Raw genomic sequence first — 26,070 nt, forward strand, 5'->3', positions numbered from 1 at the left:
AGTCACAGCCACAACATTCTTTTCATTCCTCTACTTGATTCCAGTGTAAGAATCACCCTCGATTAAACAACTGTGCTTGTGGGTGGAGCATCAAGCCGCTTCTCCTTTAGAGGGGATCTTATTTATTTATTTTGGCTGCTCTTGCAGAGTTCTCTGGCCTAGAAGGGAAACCGATCCCAGAGCAGCGACCTGAGCCACAGCACTGATGATGCCAGATCCTTAACCTACTGAGCCACCAGGGAACTCCCCCTTCCCTTTTTAAACACCAGCTCAGGTAATTAGCAGCCATATTAAGTCACAAGAAAGCCCTCTCATGGTTTCTTCTTTCACCAGGGTGATCCTTCATGGCTGTGCCATAGACATTTCTTTGATCCAGCAGCAAAGGTGTCGGGGGCAGGGAGGGGGGATATAGACTATTCATTGGTAGTACTGAGTCAAAATCTGCCTTCCCAAAAATGTCATACAAAGAAAAAAATTGTCTCCCATATGCTTGAATAATCCTAATCTGTGCATTTGGCAAATAAGAGAAAAATAGAAATGAGGAGGTATTTATGAGCCAACCTCCAAACAGAATCAGCTTATAAAAATGTATCTGGGAGCTTCCATCGTGGAGCAGCAGAAACGAATCCAACTAGGAACCATGAGGTTTCAGGTTTGATCCCTGACCTGGCTCAGGGAGTTAATGATCTGGCATTGCCGTGAGTTGTGGTGTAGGCTGCAGATGCGGCTCGGATCGCACATTGCTGTGACTGTGGCATAGGCCGGCAGCTGTAGCTCCAACTGGACTTCTAGCCTGCGAACTTCCATATGCCACTGTGGTGTCTCTAAAAAGCAAAAAAAAAAAAAAAGTATCTGATTCCTAAAGGTAAAATGTTCAAGTTCCCTTCCCCCTTGTATAAATTATACAGCAAGGAACGAAGAGATGGCAAATGGTGATAGAGGCTTTTTTGCCAGTATTGGATTATGATTCTATAGTAGTCTTGGAGAGTTGTGATGAACTTTAAAAAAAAAAGTTTTCAGGAGTTCCCGTCGTAGCTCAGTGGTTAACGAATCCAACTAGGAACCATGAGGTTGTGGGTTCCATCCCTGGCCTCGCTCAGTGGGTTAAGGATCCGGCATTGCCGTGAGCTGTGGTGTAGGTTGCAGATGCGGCTCAGATCCCGCATTGCTGTGGCTCTGGCGTAGGCCGGCGGCTATGGCTCCGATTCAACCCCTAGTCTGGGAACCTCCATATGCCATGGGAGTGGCCCAAGAAATGGCAAAAAGACAAAAAAAAAAAGTAAAGAAAAAAAAGTTTTCAAACTTTCTAAATATATGCTTTACTCCAGATGTTACAGAGACACCCATGATTTGTTAGGTATTTTAGATATTTTCTAAGTCCACCGAAGACCCTCAAAACCAAGGCATGACCTAAACCCAAGAACACTTGGTACCCATAACCACCCACACATATATCAACAGTGCAGAACCAATTGGAGGTCAGAGAGAGCAAGCAGTTTCTCCTAAATTCAGAGAAAAACTTATCCGAGCATCCACCCCAGCTCTCCTCCCACCCTGGGGAAGAACAGAGGATAAACAACACTCGGGGGAAGAGCTGTTAGCCCTTCAACGTTCAACACCCAAAGACTAGTTTGGTTTCCCAGCAGGAGAGGTGAGTGGGCAAAGCTAAGCCATGCCACACACCGAGCGCCTATTTTTCAAGAATGGCTTTCATTTTAACACTTTCAAATGGGTTCTAATGGTAACCTTGGAGAAGAATAACCCCAAACCCCCTGTAAGTGACCCATTTTCTCCAGGCTGTTTTTCTGCTTCTCTCAGAACATGGTGTGATTCATCCACGAGGCTATCTGGAAAATAAGTATTTTAAATAAAGGTAGAGTGGATCCAACAGCCAGTACTATTAGAGGCAGCTCTTTGGTTTGCTTTGTGCTATTCAAGTGATTCATGAATGCAATTCATTTCCTTGCCTACAGTTCACATGCTCACGGCTCTTTAGAGATGAAAAGGCAAGATGTTCTGAGTAGATTCTCTGAATGAACCAAATTCTGATGCTGTTTACGGACTGCAGGATCCAAAACCTTGACTTCATAACAATGCTTAATTATTCATGTGAATGGACTCCAAGAAAAGGATAATATGAAATCTACAGGAAAGAAGTTTTAGTTGACATCATGCTTCAGCCCTGCTAAATCATTTACCAGAATAAACCTGGCTTGAAAACACCTTCTCTGATACTCTGACTGCTCTCAAGTGGGAGCGCAAATGAAGAGAGAAATGACGATGTGACTAATGGCTAGACAGTTGGAGAAAGGCATGACAAATACTATAGTCAGAGCTGCACTTCCCTTCCTGTGCCTCTAGCAAACATCACTAATCAAGCATGATAACGCTTTTTTTTTTTTTGTCTTTTGTTGTTGTTGTTATTGTTGTTGTTGTTGCTATTTCTTGGGCCGCTCCCGCGGCATATGGAGGTTCCCAGGCTAGGGGTCCAATCGGAGCTGTAGCCACCGGCCTACGCCAGAGCCACAGCAACGAGGGATCCGAGCCGCGTCTGCAACCTTCACCACAGCTCACGGCAACGCCGGATCGTTAACCCACTGACCCAGGGCAGGGACCGAACCCGCAACCTCATGGTTCCTAGTCGGATTCGTTAACCACTGCGCCACGACAGGAACTCCTACGCTTTTCAATCTTAGACAAAATCTCAGGAGCTTTCGCACACTCAAGAACTTCAGGCAACAATTAGCAATGAAGACCAGTGGGCCTATTTGCCACTCTGGTTTAAGAGAAAGCTAGACGATCCACTGGTTATAGACAAAGATAAAAAGTTGATCTATCTTTCATTGAACTATTTTATTTTCCTCTAAGAACTGGAATAGTTTATAGAAATGCTACTTCTTATTTCTACAAGGTAAACAGATAAGCAAGCTGCCTCAGCGCACAGCCCGGGATGCCTAGGAATCAAGAGAACAAAGAATCACGTCAAGTTCTAGTCCAAAAGGGAGTGAAAACAGGACTGCAGCTAGAAGGTGAGGGTTGCCGGGGAGGGAGGGGACTTTGGGGCCTCTCTTCGGGGAACACAGGCAAAGCAGGAAACTGCTCAGAAACCAAGGGCACTCACTCTTGCTACCTGAAAGACATCTCTTAGTAACAAAAATTCCCTTGAGTTAAAATTTCCCCTTTAGGCTGAAGTCACTTCAGGGTGAATTAGATTATCATTCAGTCACAATCTTATGAAGAACTTTTTTTTCCTTGACTTCTAAATAAAGATTAGCAGCAAGGAGGAGAGGGAGGGTAGGTATTTTCAACAGACATAAGAAAAGAAAGTAAATGTGATTTGGTGGGAGGAACCAATAAATTAGGAGTTTGGGATTAACATATACACTCTATTATATATAAAATAGATAAGCAACAAGGACCTACTGTATGCACAGAGAACTCCACTCAATAGTCTTTTTCCTTTTTTCTTATGTTCTCTCAAGCACTCTAGATTCACTCACTTATTCATTCATCAAACATTTATGAACACCCTCATCATTGGGCACTATTCTGGGCACTTGCCGCTATGGGATCAACAGGCTGGACAGAACTGGGCTTTCATTTTTTTTTTTTTTTGGTCTTTTTTAGGGCCACACTAGTGGCATACGGAGGTTCCCAGGCTAGGGGTCGAATAAGAGGTGTAGCCATTGGCCTATGCCATGGCCACAGCAACACCAGATCCAAGCCACATCTGCAACCGACACCACAGTTCATGGTAACACCAGAACCCTAATCCATTGAGCAAGGGATTAGGGATAGAACCTGTGTCCTCATGGATACTTGTCAGACTTGTTTCCACTGAGCCACAACAGGAACTCCCCCCTCAGTATTCTGTAATAACCTATATAGGAAAAGAATCGGAAAAAGAATTGATATGTGTATATGTATAACGGAATCACTTTGCTATACACTGGAAAGTAACACAACACTGCAAATCAAGTATACTCCAATATAAAATAAAAATTAAATTGGAAAACATAAAATAAAATAATGTGATTTGGAATCTCCTGAGAAGGGCCACCCTGCATCCAGCATTGGGCTTAGGACTGCGGAGCATGCGTGAGGGACATTTTTTGATTGGCTACTACATGCCAAGCACTTTGCATACATCATCTTTCTTCCTCTGCATCACTAACAGAGTTATTATTAACATCATCCTTTTACAGATGAGGAAAATGAGGCTCAGACATTTAAATAACCTGACCAATGACAGAAAAGAAGAAAGGGACTGAGGCTAGATCCAGATCCTGATCTGTGTGGTTCCAACACTGGTGCTCCTCCCACTACACTGAGCTACCTCCTTTGGAAAGGCATCAAAGACCCACTTGGCACACTCATAAATTTTCCTTAAGGCTGATACCTGTCTTACTGCATGCACGGCCTTCTTCCAGAGATTAGGAAGGAAGCAAATTCTCCTCTTGCAAAACAGGTTGTAAAGGAGAAGGGTGGCCCCACCTACTGGAACATCTTGTCTCGGAGACACTGGGGGCTGAACCACACGGACCAGGGCAGCATATGCCAGCTTCCTCCTTCGGCTCAGACATCATTCCTCCCTCGTGGAAAGACGCAGCTTCAAAGGAGGTGAGAAACAGAAGCTGAGCATGGCCTCAACTCCACGCAGAGAAGAGCAAAAGGCACGAGGGACAAATGTCCTGCAGCCTCTGATAAAGCAGAGAGCATCCAGGGCAGAGTCTGCTCTGGTCTGTGTTGCAGCCTATCAGCTAATCCTGTGCTGCTCCACTCAGTGGGTTCACCCAGGGGCTACAGACACCCCCTCACATTCGGGAGGCTCCGCTGAGCACCTGTATGCCCAGAGAGGGTATCAGACCCCAGCCCCTTCTCTGAGGGCAGCACACACCTCCCACTCTGATGCCACGAAGCCAGCAGCACTGTTCTTCACACTCCTCATTCCCACTATACTCACCCGCAGCACCTGAGGCCACAGGCACTGACCTTTGAGCAGGTCCAAGGACACCCAGGATCAATGTCTGTAGCGCCTGTGAACCAGGCAGGCATGCTCAAGTGGTGACAAGGCAGCAGAGTGCCTCCAGCCTGAACCGTAACACGGGCAACTGAGAGAAGCAGGGAGGGAAGGCAACCAACACGCCCTGCATGCTTCCATCTCAAACAACTGCAACCAGGAGCCAGGGCTCAGCCAGACCTGATTCAACTCTCACGGCAAAGTCCTTAGAATAGAAGACCAGCGTGAATGTGTCTGCCTGAAAGGTAATTTCGACCTCAGGTAAATTTTGCAGTCTATGCCTTAAGATACCCATGTTTGTTTCAATGTAAAAAGCATGGTTGTAGGTAGCTGGCAAAAACAAACAAAAAAAAGAACTGTCTGAGAAGATAAATCATATTAACCCGGTGAATTATGTGGCCCCTGGCATACCTTGAGGCATCTAGCCTGGCATCCACCTCCAGGAGCACAAAGATCTTGGAGCAATCTGGGGCCAGACGGCCCTGCTGCCCACCTCACCCCACCTTTACCAACCTTGAAGGTTCCAAGCATTCATTAAGAAAGGCAGGAGGTTGCAAACTGTAACTCAGACAAGAGGAAAAGTGAGCCACAGCAGGCAGGAGACAACACAGCACAAGGAAGCCCCACAAAAGGTCAATAGGTCAAGATCAAAAGAGGCAAAGGAACACACACAATGGGACCCAATTACTTTGCCCTTCTCTCCAGGTTTGCAACCATCACTCTAATGGTGAAAGAACAGCCATCAAAAGTCAACTCTCAAGCACAAGAATGTGTTTGTTGAGTCTGTCTGTCTCGCACACATATGCATATCTACCACCACTTTGGGAGAAGCAAAGGCACGCAGATCCTGAGAATGAGGAACTGGAGCACGGAAGTGCTGCTGGATGCAAAGATGCCAGAGATCAGGCAATACTGGAGCCAAGAGTTTGAAAGCAGGTAGGTGGTGATCCAGTGAGAGACACAGACATCGGACGGGAAGGTCAATTGGCCTCTGAGGTTGGTTATCATAAAGCAAAAAGTGTGTGAGCTTAGATAATGGGTAGTTCTCAAAGAAACCATTTTCATCATACAGTCTCAAATCAAGAACCCCAAATAAGCATTTTCTGCATTGAATATTTAAGTCCTTATAGGTGTAATGATTATCCGGTCAGTCCACTGGTGCCTCGGCAAAGGCAAATTCTCAAGGACCTACCAAGACCTTAAGTGGCAGAAGAGCAAGGATGTTCACCACTGTGTCCCTAACTCCTAGCACATAGTAGGCTCTCAATAAATCTCTGCTCACTGAATGTAGAGAAAGTTATAGTATTATTATAGGTAAATTTCAAAATGACATATTCCTTCCTCCTGCCTCTTTGACTATGCTTTCATGGTGTGGGTTAACCAATAAGGTCCCTAGAGGAGTTCCCGTTGTGCCTGAGCAGGTTAAAGACCTGATGCTATCTCTGTGAGAATGTAGGTTCGATCCCTGGCCTTACTCAGTGGGTTAAGGATCCGGCTTTGCTGCAAGCTGTGGCATAGGTCTCAGAGACAGCTCAACTGTGGTATTGCATGGCATAGGCCGGCAGCTGCAATTCTGGTTCAACCCTTGGCTTGGAACTTTCATGTACCACAGGTATGGCCAAAAAAGGAAAAAATTTAAAAAAAAAATCACTGGAGGGTGTCACAGAAGAACTTCTCTGTGGGTAAAATTCCACATCACAGCAATTGCTGTGGTGTCACGTCACACATGCTTTCTCTCAAAAGAACCCAACACCCACCATGAGGGAGGGTGGAAGGGACCCACAGGCAGGCGCCAGCCATCCCACTCAATGAACTCATGCCCCAGGGCAGGGGAGAGAGAAGAAAAATATCATTCCTCAGCTCCCTCCGTCAGCCTCAGGCCAGCGGAGCTCCCACTGTGAACATCTCGCCGACCTGAGTGGGATTCTGGTGCTTAAGGAAACATATTTTTCATACAAGTTGGCCCCTACACACAAGCCAACTGTTTATCTGGTATTCAAAGAAACAGCAATCTGTTCCAACTCCCCAGGCAAAACTAGCCATGTGGGCCTCCCTGGGAGACAGAGTGTGGGCCTCCAAGGTGGGGCCTTCCAAAGAGGCGCTCAAGGGTAATTCTGACTCTACATGACTTGTGCTATATAGACACACTTACGAATGCAGCCCCTCAGTAAGCATGGCCTGGTACATCACCCACAATTAACTAGGCTCCATAAGCACCTTTCAAAGAAGAGGACTGGACATCTGCTTCCACAAGAGGTCCACAAAAGAAGTGTCAATAATGCAGACAACATTATTTTTGGCAATGGATTAGGATTCACTATATTTTCTTCCCACCAGATTTCTGGTTTTTCTAAGATGAACCAAAATACTATCTGCATGGTGATGATTCCACAGCAAGCCTGCTTGGAATTTTCCTGCATTTCTTCTAATTGATTTCAGCACATGTTATTTCAAGACCTCTATTAAATATATGAAACACATTTAACCTTCGCTAAAATAAATCTGGCTAATTAAACGATATGAAGAACAGCTCATTAGCAGAGCGATGGTAAATATTGCTTGAGTCTGGCTAAGCAAGGCTTATTGCACACTTGAACACTATGCAGTTTTATTACGCCACAATTATCAGCCTTCTAGGCTAAGCCTAAGCAGAAAAATCTGTGATTGAGAAAATAAGGGAATTGGACCGGTACGTTGCTAAGCTTTGGGAGACTGGTTCATACGATCTTTTAATGGCCAATTTAAACCAACTGTAACTTTTCATAAACAAAGATAATTCCAACATTTTCAATAATCTGTTTTATTAGACTTTTTGAGTAAATAATCTTAGAATTCTTTCATCCCTTGTTAGAAAGATACATATCTCAACCACGGCCACTTTCAGAGATTAAACGTTTGTATCTTTGGGAGTATAGAAACTTTCCTAAAATACATTTCAAATTTCTTAATGCTATGTAAATTTTAGGATCACTTTAAAGCAATCCAGTCACTTGAGGGGACAAAGCATTACAGAATAAGACAGAGGTTGCAGCTGAAAGTACACCTGAATAAGCCAGATGTATGCTCACATTCTTGTAATTCTCATGGGAAATTGCCCTAAGGAAATAATCAGGGATAAGCACAAAGATTTATGTTCAAGATGTTTACTGGGGCATTGTTTATTATAGAAAGTAATTGGAATCTTCTTAATAATCTTAGGGATATAAGAAATAAAATATAGCACACATCCAAATGATAGATTATTATACAGCCAAATGTTACCAAAAGTAACATTTCAAGGAATTTTTAAAGACTTGGAAAAATATTTGTTATATAAGATTGAGTGTGGGGGGAGTAAACAAAACTATATCCTATGCACAGCAGACATGCAAAAAGAATGGTGTGTCACATCAACATATACAATGAGATAGCAAATCTGTATTTTTAAGTAGATATGTACAAAAAGTATAATGAAATATAATGAAAACAGGGAAAATATCAACAAGTCAACAGTATTTCTCTCTTACTGATTAGATGACAGATGAGTTATGTTCTTTTTTTTTTTTTCTTTTTCTCATGAGTATATTCGAAATTTACAGTTACTATCCATCACTGATATAGTTGGAGAGAAAAGAAACATTATAAAAACTAAATGCAAAAACAGATGTCTAAATGAAATTACACTGGAAATAGAATATTTGAAGAGGAGCTAGAACACAGGAGCCCAGTCATATCAATAACTACGGCACAAGCAAAGCCTCAGGCCAGAGGTCATGGATGCTTCTCCCCAGATAGACACTCCAAGTCAGGCCACACCAGAATTCACAGACTGGAAGAACAACAGCTGTATTTTTAAAAGCATGTTTATATTACATCTTGAATTTTGCAGAATTTTCTAGGTTGGGATGATATATCAAATTTAAACCAAACATGATCCCTTATTTCACTCTGTTTAACTTAAAAACAGGAAGTAAATAGCTCCAATTTTTCAACTGAAGCTTTTTCTCACTTTCTCACATTTTGTGGGGCATTGGCTGGGCTACAGAAAACCAGAGTTTGGGCAGTATGAGCATCTCTTGGTCTTGGTGCAGGGGGTTAAACTAACACCTCTGTTTGTTTGTTTGTTTTGATTTTTAGGGCTGCACCTGAGGCATATGGAGGTTCCCAGGCTAGGGGTCAAATCCGAGATGCAGCTGCCGGCCTCCACCACAGCCACAGCAATGCCAGGTCCTTAACCCACTGAGCAAGGCCAAGGATCAAACCTGCAACCTCATGGTTCCTAGTCAGATTCGTTTCCGCTGTGCCAGGACAGGAACTCCAACCCCTCAGTTTAGCACTTGAAATGGGAAAATGTGAGGCAGTGAATCCATGGTTTCCAACTTAACCCATCTCTAAAAACCAGAGACTAGAGAACATCTTCCCAAACAATTCTGACAGCTTCAATTAACTGAAACGAACATTGCCACATAATGTTAATGCAGAAGAAATGCACTTCTTTATCTGGTATTTTAAAAGATATATATTAAGCCCTGTCACTAAGGAGCCATTTAATTAAATGTCTCGACATAAATCCCGGTGGCAAGGGGCATAGGCAGCTTTAGAAATCAACCCCCAGTTTAGGTCTTTGGTTCTAATTATGTGGCAACAAACTGAGAAATCCTAAGAGCCAAGACACACTGAAGGTCTCTAAATGCCTTAAACTTTTGTGTCAAGATTTAAGAGGCTGTTTCCTACACATTCCTGGCTCAATTTGTATTCAAGTTCACAGTCTTGATTAATAGCATCTGCCAGTTCTCTGCCAAGCAGCAGGGCTGCAGAGGAAAGAACACAAAAAGTCACCTAGACCCGGGTTCAGGGATTTGCTCTGCCCCTTGCCATCTCTGCGACTTCGCCCCTTGAGTCTTGTTTCCTAACTTGTAAAACCAAGAGGAAAACACCTCCTCTGGCTGTAACGCCTGTAAAGGTACAGAGCACAAAATCATGGTGCAAAATATAGTGTGTCTGGTATGGTTTGCAAAAAGTATTGTTCTGATCTAGAAGTAATCTGCAAGAATGGTACTTTTATTCAACAGAGGAAATAAACTGATACCTCGTCCTAAATGTCTCTCACTTAGCAATAATCACAATATTTCCTTGGCTCATCCTTTTTTTTTTTTTTTTTTAGGGCTGCAAGTGTGGCATATGGAGGTTCCCAGGCTAGGGGTCGAATCAGAGCTACAGCTGCCAGCCTACACCACAGCCACAGCCACACCAGATCCAAGCTGAGTCTTCAACCTACACCCGCAGCTCAGGGCAACACCAGATCCTTAACCCATTGATAGATAGAACCCTCATCCTCGTGGATGCTGGTCAGGTTTGTTTCTGCTGAGCCACAACTCGAACTCCCTCCTGGGCTCATCCTATAAGTGATTCAACAAACTTCCTGGGTGTAGCTCCAGGAACCATTCAATGCCCATCAAAGGGTCAATGTCACTGCATGTAAACCTTTTCAGCCTGTCCTACCTCCTTCCATGTTATGAACTGTCCTTTCTAAATCCCTGCGATTCTGATGAAATCATTCATTAAAATAATTCTCTCAGCTGTCTTCCCCATCAGGACAGACATAAAACACAGGCCGACCAGTGAGAGTTCTTTGCTAGAAATTGGTTTGGGTTAGCATTGCGTAAAGGCACACCACACCATCTTCTCCTTGCCCTTCTCTAACTAGCAGAGAGAGGAGGCTTTCCATTCTGCCAACTGTCATTCCACACGAAACCACCTTTTCTTGCCTTTTTCCAGCAGGAAAGCACTTCTGCCATCATAAGTGTCACCTTCTAGGAAACACTACGTTTCTCCCCCGGAGGAGCATGAAACCTAAGGCAGCCAGTGGCCGGCTTGTAAGCCAGCACATTGATAGGAAATCTAACAACTAAAAGCACCTTTTTGGAAATAATAAAAAAGATACAACCACCATCACAAATAAAAAAGGCGGAGGTGGCTTATAAGTAAAAGCTCCCGAGTAAAATCACTAGCCGAAGGGAGGAGCCTATGATAAAGGAGTTGTGACTATTTTCTCATCGCTGTTTGCCAAGTGATCTGGTTTGGCCGATGAATAGAGATCATTTCATTTTTCTTTCCACTTTTTCCATGGCCCAACTAACCATTTCTAGGTTATCTAGATCCTATCTCCTGTTTCCTGACTGATGCATGCACTTTTTGGTGAAAACCCACAAAAAAGCAAAGAAAACTCTAGGGTATCAGATATGATGTCAATTCCACCAGAAGCTCTAAAACCAATAAGAGATTCAGGTTTTCACCAAAGTTGGATAGGATAGCTCCTAAAATAAATTTCAATAGGAAAACACTAATATTAGTGTTCTTTTTAAAAAATACGTTTCATTATAGTTGATTTATGATGTTGTGCCAATTTCTACTGTACAGCAAAGTGACTCGATTATACATATATATACACCCTTTTTTATATTCTTTTCCATCATGGTCTATCCCAGGGGACTGGATATAGTTCCCCATGTTATACAGCAGGACCTTGCTGTTTATCCATCCTAAATGTAATAGTTTGCATCTACTAACTCCAAACCCCCTGTCTATCCCACTCCCTTCCCCTTCCCCCTTGGCAACCACAAGTCTGTTCTCTAGACTTAGTGTTCTTTAATACAAAAAATGTTAGTGTCATCACAGCCCACCAAATTCATGTGATGCAACCAAAGAAGGATGAGTGCTTGCTTGGATGACATAATAGACTCTTCTGCAGGGAGGCAGCAAAAATAGCATGCACTACGCCGTATTTCAAAGATACTTGAAACTGCTGTGTAAAACAACTGAGAAATTAAGCAACAGGAATACGGCTGGATAACAAGTCCAGAAGAGCTTATTTTCCACTTTGGGATAGAGCAATAATGGTTCTGAATCACTCATCTACTCTTTCTCTAGGTGCACCCTTACGATTTTTACCCTTTGAGGTAATAAACATATGATGGGGTTATTTAACAACTGTGGGAACCAGTTTCCTCATCTGTTAAATGAGTGGGTTGGATGGCCTGTTTTTTTGGAGATTTTTTTTTTTTAAATCCTTTCCAGATCTAAAAAGTCTACAGTTCAGCTCAGAACACAACTCCCACAGAATCTGCAGCAACACATTTGAGTAACTGGCCCCAAAGGAAAGAATATTTAGCAACAAAGCACTCCACTCCTCAACAAAAACATTCCCTCTGTTTCCTATGCACACATAAAATAAGATTGGCAAAGGCAGGAAGGTTTAGGTTATAAATCAGAAAATTTATGAGCAGAGATAAAATACTAGGATGAGATAGAAGGAAAGAATAATTCTTGAGATCAGGACACCAGGAGAAATTCGTATTTTGCTTTGAATACTTTAAGAGAGGTACCATAATAAAATGACAGAGGAGTTGGAAGACTACCCTGTAAATGAAAGGATAAAAAAAGACATCTGGATAGAACCAATGAAAAATGTTTACTGAGATGACCCTTCTCCAACACTCCTTCCCCTGAAAAATTCCCCAGAATAGGAGTGTCCACCTTCCTTATGAGGACACTGTCCCGACTCTCATGTTCACCCTCCATCCTCCGAGGATGTCTCAACCCCCATGGGCACTCACTCACTGCTGTTCCCGGCCACCTCGCTTGAGTTGCGCTGTATCACCCCCTTCGCTCTGCACACATGAGCCAAAGTGGACTCTTTCCCTGCATCTGCCCATCTTCACACGTTTGCTCAAGCTGATCACTTTGAGAATTTTTTTTTCAACTTTGAGAACTTTTTTTTTCAACTGCTTTTTTTTCAATAACCATGGTTCAATAGCCTGCTTCTCCATGAAGCCACCTGGGACCCATCCCACATACATTTGTCATGCACTGAAGAAAACATGCACTCCTGAAGCTTAAAAACAAAGTGATGAGAAGTTAAACACTGGATGTCCAAGGAATGGAGAAATAAAATTGCCTGAAGCCCTCAGATAAGAGGGTCCCCTAAAGTTACTTTTTTAAGGGCACAGTTGTGTGGCAACAAGGAAATCCACATTGTTGTGTAACCATCACCTCCATTCATCTCCAAAAACGTAACTTCTTTTTAATTTTTATTTTTGCTTTTCAGGGCCACACCCTCAGCAGATAGAGGTTCCCAGGCCAGGGGTCCAATCAAAGCTACAGCTGCTGGTCTACACCACAGCTCATGGCAATGCCCGATCCTTAACCCTCTAAGTAAGGCCAGGGATTGACCCCACAACCTACCTCATGGTTCCTAGTCGGATTCGTTTCCACTGCACCACAACAGGAATTCCAAAACATAACATTTTTCCTTAAACTAGTTTGAGAGGGATTTCTGTCACTTGCATCCAACAAAATCCTGACTAATAAGTAAATGCATAGTACAGATTGATAAATATGAGGAATTGAGAAACGACAGGGAGGGCTGTTTTTAAAACAATGAATACAGCAAAATTTCCTGGCCCTGTGAAAACAAATGGGACCCCGAATTAAGGTTGAGAATAATCAGTCAGGGAAAAGCAGAAGATAATTAACTAAATGGATTGTGTAGTGTAGATCATTAAAAAAGGACTCTCAGCTTTCGTATTTGTAACAGGAGAAAGCACTGACACAAAAAGGAAGCTCACTTCTCATCTCTCAAGGGAAGACATTCTGCAGAGGAAATCAGAATCAGGCCAAACAGACAAATCTCCTAAGGCAGGGAAAAGCCTCAGAGAACATGGGAGGAAGGAACGAAAAAGAGTGAAAGCTTAGCAGAAAAGAATCCCTTCATTTTAATGAGCTTTAGAAAGCTGCCCTCCTTATTGTCCTTATCGACACAAATAATTTATGAAAAGTATAACAGAGGAATATTCCAGGAGTACTTTTCTTTCATGTCAGCAGAAAAGTCTGTGCAGTATAAAGTACTTTGAAATCAATCTAGAAAACTTCCATAAGAGTGAAAGTATACAATTTTTTTTTTTTTTCCTTTTCTAGGGCTGCTCCCGCGGCATATGGAGGTTCCCAGGCTAGGGATCGAATCAGAGCTGTAGCTGTCAGCCTTCGCCAGAGCCACAGCAACGCGGGATCCGAGCCTCGTCTGCAACCTACGCCACAGCTCACGGCAACGCCAGACCCTTAACCCACTGAGCAAGGCCAGGGATCGAACCCACAACCTCATGGTTCCTAGTCGGATTCGTTAACCACTGTGCCACAACGGGAACTCCAAGTATACAATATTTTTAAATGTAGTGTGGGAGGGAAGTAGTCACATATAATCCTTTTTTATAGAAGGCCTTAGTTCCCTCACAGCTTTGATTTCTTCTCCTTTACCATATATTTAAATGAGTAACACTACATTCCCATTTTATCCAGGGATAAAATCTTCTGTCATTATCATGCCTAAATACTTGATTACAAATCCTACAGTGTCATGATCCAACAAGGAGTTGGATTAGCAACTATTATGTCCTGGTATCATGTTTGTCAGCCTAGAAAATGGGTTCTCTGTATAATGGATTTTTCTTGTTTCTCTGCCTTTTTTTCCCCATTCATCAAATTATTGTCAGTGTATATCCTGAGATATAGGAACACACCCTAAAGAGAAAAATCTGATAAAGAGTTGTCGGGAGTTCCCATTGTGGCACAGTGGTTAACGAATCCGACTAGGAACCATGAGGTTGTGGGTTCGATCCCTGGCCTTGCTCAGTGGGTTAAGGATCCAGCGTTGCCGTGAGCTGTGGTGCAGGTCGCAGACATGGCTTGGATCTGGCGTTGCTGTGGCTCTGGCGTAGGCTGGCAGCAACAATTCTGATTAGACCCCTAGCCTGGGAACCTCCATGTGCTGCGGGAAGTGGCCCTAGAAAAGGCAAAAAAAAAAAAAGAGTCATCAGAGGTGGACATTAGCAATTTGTTCAGTGGCCAAGCTCAACTGCAAATACCTTCACCTTGGCCTAGAGGTTCCACAGTCAGAGGATGGATGCTTCAATTAAGGGTTGTGTCAGGCTGAATATATTGGGCGGGCAGCCGTAATGGGGGTGGGATAGTGTTGTAAGCATAGCTCCATTTAGTTTGCCCACAGCAATCAGTCTCAGACGAATCTTGCCTTAGAAATTTACCTGTTAATATAAATCAGCGCTGAATCCTCTGAGACATTTAACAGCCTTTATTAAACAGACATTCAGGAGCCCACCTTATTTTGACTAGCATGTCGGCTTCCCAGTGATCACTTGCTTTTGGGACATATTATGTGATGTGAAAGTTATTTTTACAAAAACAATTGGGAGAATGTATTCTTCTCCTAAATTTACATGACTTGAATTACTGTAAGACCTGACTCCTAGATAAGGAAACCTTTTATAACAGAAGAGTCTAGTTATTCTTTGACCAGCAGGCCTGACCCCAAACTCCTGCTGTAGCCTCTACTACAGAGGAAAGTCACTTTTACCCAAGAAAGCATAACTCAGATTGCCTCAACTTCTCCTTTCTTCCAGGTACAACTTCCCTAAGGATGGGAAACAGCCAAGTGTGGGCCTCAGATAAATGCGTTTATCCTCACCACCCTCAGTGTCAGCTTTGGCTCATTTTGAGAATCATTAGCAAAACGACAAGCCAAGAGTTATGTCTCTTTTCAACAGAGATAACTGGGAAAAGTTAGCAGGAGAATACGGGGGTAAAGTTATATCAGTTCAGCCAACTGGTAAGGACCGAAAAGTGAGATGGGCTCAAAGAAGCAATCGGGCACAATTGAAAGTTTTTACGTGGAAGGATGGGAGTGCTGGGTCTAGTCTCATCCTGCCATCTCTTGGGTCAAACGATTTATATGCTGGAATCATGCTCCTCCCATATAAAATGAGAACACCACAATGCATGTCTAACAGCTCATCCTGTACTAACATCCCAGTATTAAGATACTTCCTGGCCTAAAACCCTCTATTTGGTGACTCTGCTGTAGCTAAGACCATCACCTAGAGCAAGACAGAGAATAACTAAAGGTTCTAGAATAAGAAACTGGTTTTCTAAGGTGGACGAGGGTAGGCTGTCCATCCTAATAAGTAATTACCTATCAAGATTTGCTTGGTACTTTTTCTTTATCCCCTACAACTACCTGCTGCTGCCCTGAGAGCAGACACAGGAAGAAAAGAAAGGTAGTGGGGAAGGAGGTCCCCAAATTTCTACCATGGCTGAAAATCTCTGACGCAGGAGACAAAACATAACAAGCAAAAACCCTACCAAGAATGGTGAGTAATGAGAACTAAATATTTTCTTTAAGGATCCGAAACTTTCATGATGGTGGAAGTCTTACTTAAGCCTTGAGACACCCGTCACCTGGGGGTGGTGTAGCTTTAAAAAAACATTTCACTCTCTCATTCTTCTAAAAGATTTAGAACCCCCCTCTGTCCCAAAGACACATCCTCTTTCCTTCACTTTCTCCTCTTTGGTTTTTCACTAGGTTATGACAGACATGCAATAAATGGCCAAGAGAAGTTGGGAAGCTCACCATCCTCGCCACCAAGATCTCTGCCCATCCATTTGTGTTTGCTTTCAACAGGAGATTTATTTATATTGGTGCATATAATTCTAGTTAATTCCTTTTCACTCCTGCATAGCATTCCACTGCATGAAAAATAACCGTTTTATTTCTCTATTTCAGTTAGGTTTGTTTCCACTTTGTCTTTCATTACAAACAATGTTGTGGTCAACACCCTTGCACTTAAGCAAAGTGGTCATTTCATGTTACTCCATTGGATTTCCTTCTCTAACTCCTGAATTTTTTGTTGTTATTTGATAAAACTCCAACGGGTCTTGAGATACGTGCTTTCTTTTCTATTCTTAAACTGCAAAATACTTAAAGCACACAAAACAATTTAGGTAATAACCTTACAGACACCCATGTACCTACTGCCCCATTTAAGAAATAAAATAGGACAGAGGTAAGTAAAGCCCCAGAGTCATCACCCATCCTTCTACTCCACAGTAAACCACTACTCTATCGGTAGTTATCAATCCCATATGTGTTTTTAAATATTTACTGGGTATGAACAATATAATGTTTTAAAGGTTTGTATAAATGGAATCAGAGTGTCTTTATCTTTCTGAAACCTGCCTTTTCCATTCAACATTATGTATTGGAGATTTATTTATATTGGTGCATATAATTCTAGTTAATTCCTTTTCACTCCTGCATAGCATTCCACTGCATGAAAAATAACCGTTTTATTTCTCTATTTGTTAGGTTTGTTTCCACTTTGTCTTTCATTACAAACAATGTTGTGGTCAACACCCTTGCACTTGTTTCCTTAAACAGAGATGTGAGGTTTTCCTGTGGGTATAAACCCAAGAATGGAATCATTAGGTTATGGGGTATACATAAAACATAGCTTCAACTTGACTATCTCCAAATTACTCTCCAGAGGGTTGTAACAATTCACACTCCCAGGAGCAGTAGGTGAGAGTTCCTGTGTACCTACGGCTTCTCCAACATTTGTTATTTTCAGATTTTAATTCTTATGAATCTGATGGTTATATCTATATGTTGTATGATTCCATTTATACAACATATAAGTTTTTGAATAGCAAAAACTTTTTTTTTTTTTTTTTGCTATTTCTTTGGGCCGCTCCCACGGCATATGGAGGTTCCCAGGCTAGGGGTTGAATTGGAGCTGTAGCCACCAGCCTACTCCAGAGCCACAGCAACGCGGGATCCAAGCAGCGTCTGCAACCTACACCACAGCTCACGGCAACGCCGGATCGTTAACCCACTGAGCAAGGACAGGGAACGAACCTGCAACCTCATGGTTCCTAGTCGGATTCATTAACCACTGCGCCACGACGGGAACTCCCTGAATAGCAAAAACTTTTAAAGAAAAAAGCCTGACGAATGAATAAATCTATGACTCCACGAACATGTAAGCAAGCCCCCAAAAGTGGTAGCTGCACCTCCATGTGTGTAAGGGAGCACATTTAGGAAAAGAATTTTCTATCTGTATTTATGAAACATTGGTTTCCAGGACACTGATTACAACTAGAGAAAGCACCTTGGGCCCTTAAACTGTTCCTTGAGCACATGCTGTAGTCTAGAAGCAACATACGTCCTAGGCTTCCTCAGTCAGGGTACCACCACTACCACTGTCACTGTTCTCGTGGACGTGGTTCTCCATGACTTAAATCTTGACCATAGTTTAAAGAGATTAAGAAAAAAAAAAATGCAACAAGGGAACAAGGAAGGAGAAGAAACAAGGAAATCAGTTTTAATGAACTGTATCCACCATTGGCATTTTCCTCCTTGTAAACATATTAATTTTAACCTAAAATATTATATAAGTTGCATAATCTTTCAGGTACTAAAACCAAAATCTGTAAATCAACCATGGTCCAATTACAAAAACAAGTTCTGCTTTTCTGAGCTGATGCCAAAGGATAGTCCTGAATGAGTAGAAGGAGCTGGTCTAAGATGAGTTCTTCAGAACCTAAGGTAATAATTTTCCATTTTCAGAGCAGTCAGTTACTTAGCAAAGGTAGTTATAACTTTCTACAGTTTACTTCCACCAAATTCTGCCATAAGCAGCATAGAGAAATGGTTGATGAGTTGGGCCTTGAAAGCCCAACTCATCAACCATTTATCTGAGTTCAAATCCCAGCTCTGCTGCACATTAAACCGTGACCTTGGATAAATTATTTAGCGTTTTTTCTCATTTGTAAAGTGAGGATAATAAGGGTATCTACGTTATAAGAATTGTTAGAGAATGAGAAGTTAGAACAGGAAGTAGCACAGAAGTGGCCAAAAAAAAATTTAGTTGTTATTAGTCTAGCCTCATTTTTTAAATTAAAAAAAAAATTTCTCTATTAAAAGTAGCTATCTAAGGAGTAGTCTTTTGTTCCCATTTGGACATTTGAGTTTCTAATGTTTACAGGATGACCTGGGTGATGAGTTTGGGGTCAGTTTTTTTTTGTTTTCTTCATTATGCTTTTCTGTACTTAAACTAAGGTCCAGGAGTTCCTATTGTGGCTCAGAGATAATGAACCTGACTAGTATCCATGAGGATGTGGGTTCAATTCCTGTCCTCACTCAGTGGGTTAAAGGTCCAGCATTGCCATGAGCTGTGGTGTAGGTCACAGACCCGGCTTGGATCCCCAGTTGCTGTGGCTGTGGCATAGACTGGCAGCTGCAGCTCCAATTCAACCCCTAGCCTGGGAACCTCCATATGCCACACATACAGCCCTAAAAAGCAAAAAAAAATAAAAATAAAAAAATAAATTAAACTAACATCCAATATTTTGTAAGCCTCAGAGTATTTTCAAATACAAGCTGGTTTTCCTTTCAGGAAAAGGAGTCAAGGGCTAGAAATGAGTAGGAACACTGATTTTTATTTAAAAAAAAAAAATCACCTCTTATCTCGTCATACGTGCTCCTACCTGATGCTACATGAGGTCATTTGCTATCCTTTCCTGGTATAGAGTTGTTACAGATCAGAGGCTCTAAATTCAAAATAAATGTGAGGTTCTTCATGGCTATAGATGGTGCCTTGCTGTTTGCAAGAAACAACATTTCTGAATCTTGCCTAGATTCTTCTGACACAAAAGAGGATTACACAGCCAGAGCTTTGTGTGTGCGTGGTGGGGAGAGAGAGGAGGAGAGGGAGGTGACCTTGGGCTTAGGATTTACTATGACCTGCTTATGTGTTGGATGATAACTGCCTTCAGGGATCCAAGTACTTGAACAGAAAGTACTTATGAAGAAAGCTTCAGTATCAAATTTTATGCCACACCTCTCATTTTTTCTTTTGTTATCCAAATATAAACTATAAAATCATTCATCCCAATTCCTGTATGGCTAATAATTTGAAACTAAGTAAACAAAAGGAATGTTCCATTAATCTTATGTTTTCCAGGGCCCTGTTACCTTTAAAAATAACTCCGGTTTGGAAGAAATTTGATTCTAAAGGACGGGTAACTTGCTATAGCAAGGACTGGAATTTTGACCCCCATCAGAACTGATAATTTGGCATTTATAAAAATATGATTTCTGCCTTGGGACTTAGAAGGAGGTATGGGCTAGAAATTACTGTGCTTGGAGTTCCTATTGTGGCTCAGCAGTAACAAACCCAACTAGTGTCCATGAGGACCCAGGTTTGATCCTCGGCCTCACTCAGCAGGTTAAGGATTCAGCATTGCCGTGAGCTGTGCTGTAGGTCACAGATGCGGTTCAGATCCTGTGTTGCTGTCACTGTGATGTAGGCTGGCAGCTGTAGCTCTGATTTGACCCCTAGCCTGGAAACTTCTATATGCCATGGGTTTGGCCCTAAAAAGAAAAAAAAAAAAAAAAAAGGCAATTTCTGTGCTTACCTTAAAAATAAGGTTTGCAACCCAAATATTCTCTTCTAGGCCTGTGAACTAATTCCCTCCCCGTATAACTTCTGAGGAAAAACACTTTCAGTTACCTAAAAATAACAATTCCAACTTTTTGGCTCTATCAAACTCTCTTTCTCCTATCCTCATGCCTCACAGAAGAAAATGTTCATGGCTTCCGCTGGAGAATTATCTTCCAAATCAATGACATAGCTTCAATGACTCTTTAAGAACTTTTCTGTTTTTCAAGACAACAGTGATCAGCATTCTTCGTTACAGTAAATCCATTTATAAGCTGTTGTGTAGTTTATAAATCCCTTGGTAAGAGACCAACTGCATATATTTTAAAGTCGACTGCTACAACTAGAGGAGATTTGAGGGCTGATCCAACTGGGCTGCATATTTCCATCCCCCAAAGAACTTCTAGAAATACGGAGGCCAGGTGTATCCCAAACCAATTTAATCAGTCTCTAAGGATGATGCTGAGGTACTGTATTTTTTTTTTTTTTTAGGCGCCCGTCAGGTGATTCTGATGCATAGCGAGACGGGTACTATGTATGTGATCCAACCACCTCATTCTATAGGTCAGGAAACAGAGGCCCAGAGCCATTAAGTGACATTCCTAAAGTCCCACGGGGGGGAAAAAAAAAAAAAAAAAAAAAAACGGAGTTCCCATTGTGTCTCAGCAGAAACAAATTAGAACCAGGAACCATGAGGATACAGGTTTGATCCCTGGCCTCGTTCAGTGGGCCAAGGAGCCAGCGTTGCTGTGAGCTGTGGTATAGGTCACAGATGCCCCTCAGGTCCCACGTTGCTGTTGGCTGTGGTATAGGCCAGCAGCTGCAGCTCTGATTCAGTCCCTCGCCTGGGAACGTCCACATGCCACACTTGTGGCCCTAAAAATAAATAAAAAATTTTTTAAATAAATAAAATAACATAGGTAATCGGTCCCACAGCCGGAGTCAAAATCCACACCTTCGGATTCTTCTCTATTACACAACCTTTTTTCATAACTCTGTTTCTCAGATCTCAGAATCTGATTTTTAAAACGGACCCCAGTTTGGACCCCATCCCCAAGAGCTTCCTGAGATGAGCTATGTAATCGTCAGTCTGATTGTGGCCTGTATGCCCAGCCACTCCCTGCTGTTCTAAGAACCACATCGCCCTGTGAGCTGGAACACCACCCCCTCCTGCCATCTTCACCAGGAAACAAGAGCCTAATTCGCAATCCATTTTAATGGTTTTCTTTATTGCTTCCACCAACCCCTGTCCTCTGACACTTCTCTTTAAAAGAAATAATAACAACCTCTTCTGGAAAACTTCTTTCAGTGGTAAATTGAATTTCTAGTGTAGGGATGAACAAAAAGCTTTCATATAAAGAAATGGCTTCAGGGCAACTTCTTGAAAAATAAATTGTTTGCTAATGGGTGGTCTGAAGCTTGGCCTTGAGGGAGAGTTGAACACAGGACTGCAGAAATCGCACCGGGAGCTGGAATGGGCCCAGCTCCTCACACAAGGGGTGTCATGCTGCATCACTGGTCCCTTTCCAGATTCTGCAAAGGGATAAGCCCAACGAGTCCATCCACCCCGAGTTTAAGGAATGCCTTCTGATTTACACAACTTAAGCTGTGAAAACTGGAAGGATGCCTCTTCTGCTTGTCCTGCCTGATCCGTGTGCATATCCCAACCCTGCTTAACTAATAAAAGTAACCAAGAAAATGGTTTTGTTTTAATAAAAAGTAATTCTCTTGGGGCAGGAAGATAAAGACAGCTGACCTGTGAAAAAGACAGATCAGAATCACGGCCAAGTTGAGTGAGAAATGGACCAGAAGTCCAAAGACCTCAGTTTCAGCCCAGCTCCTGCCACTTACCAGCCGCATATGTTGGGGCAAGTCCATTTCTAGTGGCCTAGAAGCTGGGATCATACCTGTCCTGACAGCCCCATGGGTTGGTTATGATGACCAATTTAATAGAGAGGTAATTAACATAAAATAATTTAATAGAGAGGTAATTAACATAAAATAATCCCTGTAGAACTGCACATTAAGGTCGTTAGTACTGGGAAGAACAAAGGAAATTCAAAATATATACATACATACATACCTGTGTGTGTGTGTGTGTGTGCACATAAAATAGGAGTTCCCGTCGTGGCGCAGCGGTTAACGAATCTGACTAGGAACCATGAGGTTGCGGGTTCGATCCCTGCCCTTGCTCAGTGGGTTGACGATCCAGCATTGCCGTAAGCTGTGGTATAGGTTGCAGACGCGGCTCGGATCCCGCATTGCTGTGGCTCTGGTGTAGACCCCTAGCCTGGGAAACTCCATATGCTGTGGGAGCGGCCCAAGAAATGGCAAAAAGACAAAAAAAAAAAAAAGATAAAACATTCAGGAGTACTAAGTTCCTTAAAAAAGACTAGAGAATGACTCAGCAGTATGTTAACGATTAACCACGGTGGAGTCAGACAGACCGGGAGTCAAATCTTAGCTCTGTCAAGATACTCTCTGAGCCTCAGTGTTCTCATCTAAACAATGAGGGTCATGATGGCACAGACTTCTTGAAGGCCTGACAAGGTTGATACCAGATCATCATGTAAAGAGCTTAGCTAGGTGGCTGACCCCTGGCAGATAACAGCGAATGTTAGCTGTTGGTTGTTATCGTAACAGTAATTATTGTTATTGTCATTACTTTCTCTACCTCACAGGGCTGGGGTGAATAATGGGATCAGATATGCAAAGTGGCAGCACGTAGGACATTTTCAATAGATGGTTGTCATTACTCTACTTGAGTTACCAGCTCTCACTCTTGACAGCAGCAGAAATATTGTGGAAGGCCACATTTTCAAAATCATTCTTTTCTCACCCAGAGATTCCTTTCTGACCTGGTCCAATTCTCTATAGGCTTTGACTACTGTCAGGTAGACTGTGAGAGTTCTGGTTAAGCACTGGCACATGTCAATCACAGGGGTCCCATTCATACCTAAAGCAAAAAAGCTGTCCCTTAGTACTGGTCCCATGCTCTATAGCTATTTGATCCTACAGCTAAATCAGGGAAATTGGCAGGAAGTTGGCTAATTACAAAAATTATCAGATGTAATGGGCAAAGGAAACAAACAAAGAATAAAAAACCTACTTGAAGAGAAACTACATGAAATGTACAGCTCTGTTCCAGAAGTCTCTGTGAGTGGCAATTTGTGTCACCGATCCTACCAGTGCTTTTATTGGAAAGGAGAAAACACAGAAGGAAAATCACAAAAAAAGTTAAAGCAAAAAACATTCACTTAATGTAAAATTTCCTATACATCACATGTAAATATAACACCAAAAAATGTTCTCTTTGGAAATGTCAAAAACATAAGTTGAGTTCCTTGTTCTGTTAAAATAAACTCTATAAGAAATCTAGACTCATGTGTAGAGACTTGGAAAATACAGATGAAAAAATGTTTAATGAATTAAGATCATCCATAATCAAAGCTCCCAGAGATGATGCCATCAACATTTTGGAATATATTCTTTCATACTTTCTCCTGTCTGTGTATACATAAAAATTCTGAAATTTCCCAAAAATGAATTATCATAATTCTAGCTACTTAAGTTCTTTAAAAACACAGAGGAGATTTAAAGACCTAATGAATTCAATAATGGCAACTAATTTCTCTTTTGATTACCACGTAATTAAAACACAGGGAAAATATAGAGCATAGCATTTAGTAGCACTGATAGATAATATTTATAAAGTGCTCATATTGTGCCAGGCACACAGAGTCCATGCTCTTAACCACCTCGCTATGCTGCCTCTCAAACAGAGGTACAATATTATCACTGTAGAATCAGAAAGAAAAGCTCCCCTATGCATCTCTATATCTTGGCAGCAAGTGGTATACAGTGGTGACTGCTGAGCAAATCATAAAACTTTCTAACATGCTGAAAATCCTAACACACCCAAATAATCTAGGAAATAAATACTGATTAAAATAAACTGAGTTTGCATTTCACAAGCAAAGATGGAAGGACAATCTTGGAGGGGGGATACTGGTGACAAACATACCCAATCCAAGCCTTCTTCAAGGATGCGCTGGCTGCATTTAGGTTTATGACTTAAAAGGTTAGACTGCCAAGAATTTTTAAAAAGGTTGATGCATCTGCGGCTGCATTTCCCCAAGGCACCATAACCTGCAGTCATGCCAAAATTAAATAAAAGGATTGACTGTCCTCTTTCTTCCTCTGCCTTCAGAAATGTCACCATTTGAACTGTGTGGGGAATAAAGCTACTATGAACTCAGCATTCAGGAAGAATTTTCTGCTTGGCCGGCAACCAGAACTTCTTATTCCATGATCGGGGCCTAGCAGTCTCAAAGGGCAGTTGGACTCAGATCCAAACTCTCATTCCTTCCAAGGAAGATGATGAAAAGGAAAACCATGGGGGCTAAGAAGGTATGCAATTAACTGTATCATAGTACCGCTAAGAGAAGGTTCTGTCCTCAGTTAGGGCATGTGCAGGTCACTAGAGCGACCAAAGAGAAGTAACATTAAGTAGTTTTTGACAAGTGAGAGGTGCATAAGAGAGGAGAGGGAGCAGGAGAGAGTAGTTAATCGGGAAAGCTAACCACTATCCCAACACTCCCCAAATCTCAGTGAGACTGCAGACTAAGAGTTTCTTTCTCAGGTGAGAGTCCAATGCGGGTTAGGAGGGACAGGGCTCCATGTGGCCATCAGGGTCTCAAGCCTCTTCCCCCAGGGGTTCCATCCCCTTTCAGGGCCTTAGGGTCCTCATCTAGATTCTGTACTTAGTTGACACCTCAGGAGAGACAAAGGAAAGGATCACATGGGAGGATTTACAAGGATGAGGCCAGAAAGTGACCACATTCCACTGGCCAGAACTCAATCACCTGTCCCCACCCAACTGAAAGGAAGGCTGGAAAATTGGGCCTGGAAGGAGAACACAAGACCTGATGGAATAAGATAGTATATCTTCTGCCTTGAGGAGGAGAAAGGAAATCAATCCAGATGTGGACAAAAATAAACAGATGTGCCTTTACCTAAGTCATTGTCGGCAGCCATACTTCTTGGGGATAAACTGAGGTCAATCTGAATTATCAATCAATAATTGATAATTACTGATCAATTATCAATCCCAAACACCCTGAGTCCTGCCAAATATGGTACAATAGTCCCATGTTCCTCTAGGTTAGTGGTTCTCAGCCAAGGGTGATGTTGCCATCAAAGGACATCTAGCAATGCCTGAAGACATTTTTGGTTGTCACAGCAGGGTGAGGGGGCCACAGACATCTAGGAGGAAGAGGCCAGGGATGCTTTTAACATCCTACAGTGCACAAGACAGTCCCGCATAAAGGAGGCTTATCTGGCCCCAAATGTCAATAGCACTATGGTTAAGAAGCTCCACTCTAGGCCTTGAGTCTAGGACTTTGTTCACACATCTATTACAACACTTCCATTCGTGGGCCATTTTTGAGTACCTACTATGTGCCCAGGGCTTCACCTAGCACACTGTAATGGAATAGTTACTTCCATACCTCTTTCTTCCCCTTCCCCACCAGACTGTGCATTACAGGGCAAGAACAGGACTGGACTTTGTACCCACCACCACCCTCCAGTGTCCACTAATGCCAGGCACATAATACATGTTGACTGAGTGGATGGATGGATGACTCCATCCCCTGAACCACTGTGTCCCACACTCCGACCTTCTGAGTAAATGAAGGTACTGGTTTCTCAAGACTGCCCATT

The 26,070-nt window shown here is 42.3% G+C and overlaps 1 protein-coding gene and 1 pseudogene across 7 annotated transcripts in view; one reads left to right on the plus strand and one right to left on the minus strand.

The window, feature by feature from the left end:
- Positions 1 to 26,070, minus strand: part of ANKRD44 (ankyrin repeat domain 44) — a 343,478-nt gene that overhangs the window by 238,172 nt on the left and 79,236 nt on the right. The window lies entirely within an intron of this gene.
- LOC125122340 (eukaryotic peptide chain release factor subunit 1-like) overlaps positions 7,062 to 26,070 on the plus strand; it is a 28,450-nt pseudogene continuing 9,441 nt past the window's right edge.

Source organism: Phacochoerus africanus, chromosome 3 (assembly GCF_016906955.1).
Source record: "Phacochoerus africanus isolate WHEZ1 chromosome 3, ROS_Pafr_v1, whole genome shotgun sequence".
NCBI classification, from domain to species: Eukaryota; Metazoa; Chordata; class Mammalia; order Artiodactyla; family Suidae; genus Phacochoerus; species Phacochoerus africanus.